This window comes from Triticum aestivum, chromosome 1B, assembly GCF_018294505.1.
Source record: "Triticum aestivum cultivar Chinese Spring chromosome 1B, IWGSC CS RefSeq v2.1, whole genome shotgun sequence".
Classification (NCBI taxonomy): domain Eukaryota; kingdom Viridiplantae; phylum Streptophyta; class Magnoliopsida; order Poales; family Poaceae; genus Triticum; species Triticum aestivum.
The window spans coordinates 125,836,696-125,843,865 of record NC_057795.1 but is presented as its reverse complement, the minus strand read 5'-3'; the positions used below and the strand labels follow the sequence as shown (position 1 = coordinate 125,843,865).

At 42.0% G+C, this 7,170-nt stretch overlaps 1 long non-coding RNA gene across 2 annotated transcripts; it reads left to right on the top strand.

The window, feature by feature from the left end:
• Nucleotides 1-1,829: 1,829 nt before the first annotated feature.
• LOC123111464 (uncharacterized) lies at nt 1,830-5,805 on the top strand. Of its 2 annotated transcripts, none has more exons than XR_006454467.1 (2): nt 1,830-5,032; nt 5,365-5,805. It is a non-coding gene; the product is annotated as an uncharacterized lncRNA (long non-coding RNA). The 2 variants fall into 2 exon arrangements; XR_006454463.1 differs by having other exon boundaries at nt 1,830-5,042.
• The last annotated feature ends 1,365 nt before the right edge of the window (nt 5,806-7,170 follow it).

The following is a 7,170-nucleotide window of genomic DNA, read 5'->3' as shown; positions in this document are numbered from 1 at the left end:
CTATATTGGTTATCATGCCACAAGTATGTTGCACTATCATTATCAACTTTGCATCTTTTGGCATCAATATTATGAATATGTTTATCACTACGATCAAGATTCAATAAACCATCAACATTGGGTGTATGACCATAGAAGGTTTTATTCATGTAAACAGAATAACAATTTATTCTTTGTCTTAGATGAATAATCGTATCGCAATAAACATGATCTAATCATATTTATGCTCAATGCAAACACCAAATAACATTTATTTAGGTTCAACAGTAATCTCGAAAGTATAGGGAGTGTGCGATGATGATCACATCAATCTTGGAACCACTTCCAACGCACATCGTTGATACGTCCATTTTGCAGCATGCTTTTATATAAATATTTATTGCATTATGGGCTGTTATTACACATTATATCTCAATACTTATGGCTATTCTCTCTTATTTTACAAGGTTTACCATGAAGAGGGGGAATGCCGGCAGCTGGAATTCTGGCTGGAAAAGGAGCAAACGTTGGAAACCTATTCTGTACTGCTCCAAAAATCCTGAAACCCCACGAAACCTATTTTTGGAATTAATAAGAATTATTGAGCGGAAGAACTACACCAGGGGGCCCACACCCTGTCCAGGAGGGTGGGGGGCGCCCCCCTACTCGACGCGTCCCCTGTCTCCTGGGCCCCCTGGTGGCCCTCCGGTGCCCATCTTCTGCTATATGAGGGCTTTTACCCTGGAAAAAATCGTGGGCAAGCTTATGGGACGAAACTCCGCCGCCACGAGGCGGAACCTTGGCGGAATCAATCTAGGGCTCTGGCGGAGCTGTTCTGCCGGGGACACTTCCCTCCGGGAGGGGGAAATCATCACCAACGTCATCACCAATGATTCTCTCATCGGGAGGGGGTCAATCTCCATCAACATCTTCACTAGCACCATCTCCTCTCAAAACCCTAGTTCATATCTTGTATCCAATCTTGTATCAAAACCACAAATTGGTACTTGTGGGTTGCTAGTAGTGTTGATTACTCCTTGTAGTTGATGCTAATTGGTTTACTTGGTGGAAGATCATATGTTCAGATCCTTTATGCATATTATTACCCCTCTGATTATGAACATGAATATGCTTTGTGAGTAGTTACGTTTGTTCCTGAGGACATGGGTGAAATCTTGCTATTAGTAGTCATGTGAATTTGGTATTCGTTCGATATTTTGATGAGATGTATGTTGTCTTTTCCTCTAGTGGTGTTATGTGAACGTCGACTACATGACACTTCACCATTATTTGGGCCTAGAGGAAGGCATAGGGAAGTAATAAGTAGATGATGGGTTGCTAGAGTGACAGAAGCTTAAACCCTAGTTTATGTGTTGCTTCATTAGGGGCTGAGTTAGACCCATATGTTTAATGATGTGGTTAGGTTTACCTTAATACTTCTTTTGTAGTTGCGGACTCTTGCAATAGGGGTTAATCATAAGTGGGATGCTTGTCCAAGTAAGGGCAGTACCCAAGCACTGGTCCACCCACATATCAAATTATCAAAGTACCGAACGTGAATCATATGAACGTGATGAAAACTAGCTTGACGATAATTCCCATGTGTCCTCGGGAGCTCCTTCTTCATTATTAGAAATTGTCCAGGCTTATCCTTTGCTACATAAAGGATTGGGCCACCTTGCTGCACTTTATTTACTTTGTTTACTTGTTACTCGTTATTATTTATATTATCACAAAACTATCTATCACCTACAATTTCAGTGCTTGCAGACTGAGAACCGCTTATCATTTCCTTCTGCTCCTCGTTGGGTTCGACACTCTTCTTTACCTACTAATAAACCAGCGATGGCTTCTGGTCGTACGTCGTTGTCATTTTTGCAAAAAAGTCCCTCCGTTTCTTAGAAATTAACCCGCGGTCCTCATCATAAGTCACGCCGAACCGGTATACGGGCGAGAAAAAAAAAACAGCCCAGCCAGCCGCACGACTCTGCCTCACGCCCCCACCTCCTGCCCGCCCGCCTCACCGTGCGCCGCCGACCACCCCCCGCCGTCGAGCACCGCCACCGGCTACCCTCCTCCCTTCGGGATCCCCGAGCGCCCGACCCGGCCTTCGTTCGTCGCCAGCACCTGCGGATCCGGCCGTCCCTCGCCTTCCCCGTCGGTTGCACCTCCCAGCGCTGCCGCACCTGCCAAGCTCCACCGTCTGGATCCACATCCCCATGGCCGGAACGAGTCCTCCTCGAGGAGCCGCGCATCCTCTACCTGCTCCAACTGCGCACGTCCTCTGCTAGGTCGACTCCCGCCGCCTACGACGATCGCTGCGTCAGATCTGCTCCAACTTGAGCGCCCCCAGGTAAAGCTGTAGATGTCAAATATGCTCTGAACTTTACTGCACAAGCATTCGACAGCATGGTTCTATTAGTGACCGAGGGATTTGGAGGTACAGGTACTGAAGGGTAATGGATTTGAAGGTTGCTATATCTTGAGTTGTCCCATTGTCTTACTAAATTCAGGATTCAACTTAGGAGAGTGTACAGAATATCCAGGTTTGTATTGTTTCCGGTGTATGTTGGTCATGCATCGGATGTCACTCAGTTTCTAGGAAATTCAAGATGGCATGTAAGCTTCTCCTATTTGATGTATTTTTACTTTCTCAAAATCTCTTTATTAATACCAATGATGATTTTATTTCTGCCTGATGACTTGCTGTCATATTGTTTAGCAAAGAAACAGACAAACAAGGAGAGAAAACTTAAACAAGAGAGATGTATGAGGATGTCAGCGTCTCAGCAAACATGTATTGTGTGAGGACACCCTTCGTCCGACCTAATCTTGACGATCATCTGTAGGTACACACATACATGTTCTTCCCGGCCGCCTCTTGGTTTAGTTCACATGTCTTGAATTACTTTGATCCTTTTGGTAACATCAAACTGGGTTGCATAGAAGTAACTGCTAACTGGGTTTGACCTTTGTGAGGAATCTACAGCAGCACTTCAAAACTCCCAGGCTGTTTTCATCAGCAAGCTTACAGCTGACCACATGATGGAACTCGATAATACTACACTGTACGATGTACTTGAGATTCCAATGAATACCCGTCGAAGCGATGTGGTCATCAGCATGTATGCTCTCAATCTCCTGCTAGGGTATTTTCTCTTAAACGATGCTACTGTCACATGATGCATATCATGGTTTTGTTGCGTGGTAATTTGACCTGCACAACACTTGTTGCTATTATCCTTTCGAGGATGCAGAATGATTCTTCAATTTGGGGTGCCAACTATGCTAGCTTTATATTGCTGAATGTAGGAGCTTATTTTTTCTTGTTAGTTATTCAATGATATTGGGCAGGGCATCTCAATGAACTATTCTTTCTAATTCCTGGAGTTACATGTGTGATTGCTTAGACTCTTCTAATAGTGTCATAGTCTGGTTGGTTGCTTGGCTGAAATAGTTTCTTACGGGCCTCGTTCTGGACCCGTTCCCAGGTATATAGAATATATTTTCTACTGCTTTCATCAAACAAAAAAGTCATAAACATTAAATATTTAAAGTTTTGTCTCGTTCATACTTTCTAGAATCTGAAACTGTACTGAAATCATCATAGAAATTCCGCAAGAATATTAAAGGCACCCGTGTCATTCATCCCTACTAGATGATGAATGCTATTGCTAATTTTTTTTCTCAAAGATGCCTCATTTTCATGAAGAAGAAAGCTCAGTAGACTAAAATTCCATATCATTTCTTCTTTCTTAAGGAAAACTGACTGCAGGAAGCAATCATAGATGTTCAGCCTATTTCAGTTGACAATATACTGAATAATTTGGCAGTGAACAAGTACAGAAAACTCTGTTAAGAAGCGATAGTTTTGAACCTGAGTTTACAAAAGAAAATGTACCAATTCGTGTTGAAAATATCTTAGGCATCAAGTCCACCAGGTTTGAGATGTTCACAGAAACATGTCAGTTTCAGGCAACTACAATTCAGAATTGTTTGCCACACTATAACGTTTCAGGAAATCAGAAACATTTCCCATGATGTTAATATGTTGACTAGGGGCCTTTTGTAGCTACTTTAATGAAAATTGTAGTACCACAGTGTCCTGCTGCATATATTAAATTGCAAAGGAAAGTAATAAAACTTAGGACTTGGTTGTCTATCTGATCCATCAGTAAGCAAGCAGGGGCCATGTTGTCAAGGAATAGAGTTCAAAAACCACCAATCTCAGGAACACTCTGGCCATGTATTTGATTCTGTTAAAGACCCAATATATGATAAGATGCTATTTTCATTTGCTAGGCAACCATGAAAGCGTTTCTGTCCAATTCATAATTTAAATTAGTCATGTGTGTTCTTTTATCCAGTTATTACAATTTTACTCATGTGTCTTCTTTTATTTAGTTCTGTGAGGAAGAAGGGATTACATCGATGTGTAATATGTTCTTTGTTCTACAACCATACCTACATGGGATTATAGTTCAGTTAGAAATCTGAGATTATTTTCCTCTAGAAATGAGCATTAGCCCTCAGAACAGAAACGAACTGCACAACTATGCTCCTACTTAATTACGCATTAATCAATATGTTCATTATTACAGTAAGGTTAGAAACTGCATTTGTGTATTTGTACCAAGCTTCCTTGCTCATCTCATTCTGTGCCTACCATGTTGTATGTCGGAAAGCTGTGGTTTTGATATAGAGCTATAGTTCATCTATATGTTTCTGCTGCCTATATATTATTGATGTGTTTCCCTCACCTGCTATTTGAATGACATAATCCTTCAGATCTTTCCCAAATTTTATGTTAAAGCTAACAAGACCCCCCCCCCTTCCTGTAAATACAACTTTGAACGAAGGAAAGCAATATAGGGCCGCCTTTATATCTTGGGTCACTCCATAGCAGGGAGCAAGAGTGGGCACATCTGAGTTCAGATATTCAGTCACTGTTTTCCAATCCATCTCAAGCTCCACAGGTCCTCTGGAAACTTTTGCCAGAGCAGCCAAACCAGGGCTATCCGGGCTTCAGCTTCCTCCACACTGTCGGAAACTGGTAACTCGCAGTATGTCGACAGATACACTTAGCCTCTAATGACTATTCCAAAGGGACGCTGCATGTTCCTAGATGCATATATTTTCATTACACTGAGATTTTTTTAGGTATAACAATGGGATTTAAGATATACAATTTTTTTCTGTAGAATTTCTATGAAATCCGAATAAACCATACCTTCAAAGGCCAACATAGTGGCACTTAAAATAAATGCTAATCTGCACTCACACTGCAATCTGGTGCCCATTCTTCTGGTGATTTGGTCAAAGCTACAACCAAGCAAAGAAATTTTACATGCTATAAGAACTAAGTTATGGATTTTGTGTTCCCAGGTCTATAATATGCATGCTTTGCCGGTTCCCTGCAAGCACTTTCGGCCATGACCTCAAGTTCTGCAGGTAGGCCGTGAATGTTTTGATCCTTCTCACCGTCCACCGATGATGGCCCGACAGAAATCAGGGAAGGAGAAAAGGATGTTGTTGTCATGGTCGTCGGAACGACTTGCCGTGGATGCAGTTATGCACTGGATGACATCAACGGCTAGCCATGGACGAGCACCTCGCCGCCTTCGCAAAATATGGATGCACGGGATTCTGCTACTAACATTTCAGTGTGTTCTGTTGCGGTGCTGTGACATATACACCTTCAGCGCGCATGTAATGTTTGTCAGCTACTACTTTAGATAAATAACCACTGTATTCTATTGTATGTGTAATTGAAATGTTCATGTGTTTAATCATCTGGCAAAGAGGCTCACTGGATGTTTCTTATAATATTCTATCTGTAATAGACATGTACGCATGTATTTAACCATCTGGCAAAGAGGCTCATTGGATGTTTCAAAGTTTACCTTTCTAGAACACCATTTCTTTTCTTCTGAACCAAGAGGTTCCAAGCCAATATGTTGCCAAACCATTCACTGTGTGGGCAAACTTTTACTTTCGAAGGAAGCTCTGACTATTGCCACTCCTTCCCATCACTTTGCAATCAATTCTTGAAGGGAACCATGCAGCCTAGCTGTGCCATCCGTGTGTGTTAAATTAGTTAATTTCTCCCCTGGCTGGATCGTGCCGAACTCCGCATGTAAAACATTTCCTGTCTAATATATTTTGCACAGAGCTCACATACACAGTTCTAAAAACATGATCTTGATGCATCTGAAGTTGTATTAATTTGTGCAGGAGAACAATATGTGCTTTCTGAATGTTTGCCTGCACACAGCCAAGTTCTCTAGATGAGTGTGTGCAGAACTCTACAATCTGAAGAATTAGCTCCTGCAAAATAGATCATCCCCGTGGTTGTTGTGAATGTTTGTGGCACAATCCAAAATTCATAATGCACCAAAGTTATTGTGGTGATGATTTGATCTAATGCTTTTAAATAATGGATTGTACAAATCAGCATTCGAATTTGTACTCAAGGTCGTGATTCATTCCGAGGGATGCTCCGTGTATACTTGCACAATATTGTCTTTCATTTCACTTTTCTGAGTATTGTACAAGCCTAAGATTGACGGATGTGATTGACAGCTGAGATTTTTGTGTTATATAGTAGGATTTTACCTATCCATCCGTCACAGCCCTCGCCTTGCGTGTGCATGGTTTTCGATGTCTCACCTAAGATCCCGCATGGAAAAACAGTAGAAATGAAAATCAGGGAAACTGACCCACCCACGCAAACGAGCCGATGAAAAAGTCCCGACAACCAACAAAAGACTCCCAAGCCCACGTGCCCACATATAACAGTAGAAAAGGAAAAACATGTCACCCCAATCCGATCGTTCCATGACCATTTCCTCCATGGTGCTCCAAGCGTTTCAGGCTGAGCCTGCCATCGATCCTTCGTTCTGGCCTCGGGTGTGCCCTCAAGCGCGCCAAGGTCGGCGAGGAGGCACCAACAAAAGAGGATCATGCATGTGGCCGAGACTACAGTGGGAATCTTGGATAACAAAAAAATAATCAAAGATCTGATTCATGGGGAAAATTACATGCTAAAGACTTCTCTTATGTCCATAAGCCAATACATGGAATAAACTTTGTTCTCTTTTGTTGTAACGCACGGGCATATTTGCTATCTATATCTATATTTATATATATACCTACTAATAAAGTATCGATTGCTTTTGCCCGTTCATTGTC